This window comes from Mus pahari, chromosome X, assembly GCF_900095145.1.
Source record: "Mus pahari chromosome X, PAHARI_EIJ_v1.1, whole genome shotgun sequence".
NCBI classification, from domain to species: domain Eukaryota; kingdom Metazoa; phylum Chordata; class Mammalia; order Rodentia; family Muridae; genus Mus; species Mus pahari.
The window spans coordinates 29757643-29760443 of NC_034613.1; the positions used below are offsets into that span (position 1 = coordinate 29757643).

At 49.1% G+C, this 2801-nt stretch overlaps 1 pseudogene across 1 annotated transcript in view; it reads right to left on the minus strand.

Annotated features, from left to right (window-relative positions):
* Nucleotides 1-2801, minus strand: part of LOC110314111 — a 23242-nt pseudogene that overhangs the window by 18880 nt on the left and 1561 nt on the right. The window contains exons 3-4 of the transcript XR_002380150.1: nt 2520-2635; nt 857-1129 (exon numbers count right to left, since the gene is read on the minus strand). The product of XR_002380150.1 is annotated as a protein BTG1 pseudogene, transcript variant X1 (transcript). The remainder of the gene's footprint in view (nt 1-856; nt 1130-2519; nt 2636-2801) is intronic.

Genomic DNA, 2801 nt, shown 5'->3' on the forward strand with positions numbered 1-2801 from the left:
CGCTGCAGCACAGATCTCACCAATCATGGTGGCTGTAAGGGTTAAGAATGGGATGCATGGGGCGTAGAACATAGGTCAGTAGTGTGTCCCTGAAGGCACAACGGCCACCCACCTTTCTACCGAAACCCAGAGGTCTAGAGAAAGCAAGTGTGTGAGTGAGGCAGCTATTAGCTCTAGGGGCCCTTTGCAAACTTCTTTTAGAGGAAAAAGTTACTGTGGCGAGAAGAGACAGGAGGAGATAACTAGCCTGGTCGCATCACTTTGCCCTCCCCAGCCACCTTGCCACCAGCCCAGCAGCCTCCGAGGACCCCATGAGTTGTAGTTCCAGTTCCAAGAGACAAAATTACTTGCATTCTTAAAGGCATAGTAAATGTAAACAACCTAAGCACACATAACAACACACTGAGTACATATCTTGGCCTGTCGAGTGCAGGGAAGTGGAGCACACTAACTAAAATTGGGTTGGTGGGAATGCTGCCTGACCAGAGCTGCGACAGGCAGTATGGGGATGGTACCCAGTAGATCATTTTGATTACAGACTATGAGGATGGTCTTATTCCCAGGCTACTTGGTCCCAACCCGCACTGTGATTGTTAGGTTGTTTCGGGAATGTGGAGGTGGTAGCATCGGTCATGTGCCAGTATGGGCCACTAAGCAGGCAGCTTGACCCCAGCTTATTCTGGCACTGTGTAGTTGGCACAGAAGGGCATATCTTAAGCTAGGCCTGGGGGTCTGTTAATGTTATAGATGAGCAGGGTTATGGGTGATTCAACAGGCCAAGATTGGTGGACAAGAATTTTGATCCAAGCTATGCCTAGCTGTTTGAGTGCAAGAGAACAGGGTCTTAATTACTTACCAATTGCTGCTGCTGATGGGGTAGATTGACCTTAGCTGGGCCAGAGACAGATGTCACAAGAGTGCGAGGTCTGAGTCACTTAGGAGCTTGGTTTGTGCACAGGCTGAGTGAGTGAAGGTTTTGGGGAGTATTAGTACACCAGTATCTGAAGGCACCTTGAACTCTCGAGAGACTGGGATGGTGCACAGCGAACAGTGGAAAGGACCTTGAGCTCTTGCCAGGCTGGAATGCTCTGCCAGCAGCGGGACCTTGAGATCTTAAGCTGTCCCCACGCTAGAATGGTACACGATATGGTTGGCTCCAACTAGACAGTGGACTGGCCCAGGCAGTGAATGACTTAGGATCTTACTAGTCAGGGATAATGCCCAGACTGCTTGAAACTGTATGAGCCTGGGAACTATGTAATGGTGTGTTGGGAAGTGTGGAGGTCCTGGATCAGACATGAAACTGAAGCAAACTGAATGACCAAGCCAGGACTGGAATATGGGAGTGGTGTAGGATGGCACTGTCTAGACATCTCTCTCATCTGGCTTGTACCTGGGCTGCTTGGCCCCAGCTAGGTCTGAAACTCTGGAGATGGCACAAGAGGGCAAGTGTCTGAGCGATTCACAAAGCAGTGCTGGCCTGTGATCAGCTGGACCTGAATTAAGCCCGGGAGGGTGAGGAAGGCACAAGAGGGGGTATTTTGATAAGTGACCAGGTTCTACTGTTGGCTCAGGCTAAAAGACCAAAGTTAGGACTGGGAGAGTGATGAAGGCAAGTGTATTTATTGGGTTTTTATTAGGCTGGACTGATGGGCAAACTGCTTGATTCAGCTAGGCCAGGGTGTATGAGATTGTGTGGAATAAAAGAGTCCTAATCACTTAAGATGATCTTCTGTCGCCCTTACTGTTTGTTCTAAACAAGTCTTGGATTGTTAGGCTCCTGAGTGAGGGAGGGCCTGCCACTGAACACTCCCCAGAGTATACTGGTAGGTAGGTGGCATAGTCCCAGACAGCTCTGTGTATATGGGGATAACAAGGAAGGACCAAGTTCTAGGCCAAAAAGAGGTGGCTTGTGTGCAGGCTACATGACTTAAACTAGCCCCAGTAGAGTGATCATGCGTCTGTCACTTACCGGTCTGGTCTGGTACACAGTATGCCTGGGATTGTGGGGCCACATTGTAGACTGCAGTGAGGCACGAGGACAACATTCTTGGTCACTAACAAGACTTAGCAGGCATGCAAGCTCCTTGACCTGAACTAGGCCAAGGAGTACAGGGATGGAGCATGAGGGAAGTCTATCCTCACCAGGTTGGATGGTGCCCGGGCTGCTGAAACCATTCTAAACCTGGAATGTGAGGATGTTCTTGGGAGTACAGAGGTCTGGGTCATTCACCAGGCTGGGCTAGAGTACAGGCATTGCTGCTCAAGCTATTAGAGTGTATTAGTACCATACCAAGAGGACCAGATCTTGAGTTCTATGATGTACAATGTGATTGACTCCAGCTAAGTCAGGATGAGGATGGCTATGGCACGTGAGATTTGTATGAACTCACCAGGCTTTGTGATAATTACAGGGCCTTGTAGATGGAGGATGTGATGGTAGAGCTGAATCTTGGCCAAATAGCAGTCTGGGCTGAGAATATGGGGCTTACATGGAGACAGTGGTCTGGGACACTCACCAGAATGCACTAGTCTGTGATGTACTTCACCAGAGCTCTAAGATGGCTGGTTAGTGGTGAATCTTGGTCTACCACTGGGTTTATCTCTTCTTCAGGCTGTGTAGTCCAGGCAAGGCCTGTGAATGTTAGGAGGGTACACGAGAGGAAGAGTCTTGATTACTACTGTACTCACAGTTTCTTCTTGTCTCATTTCTTGACCCCCAAGAAGTCATGTAATCGTTAGCTCTCTTCTCTCTCTCTCTCTCTCTCTCTCTCTCTCTCTCTCTCTCTCTCTCTCTCTCT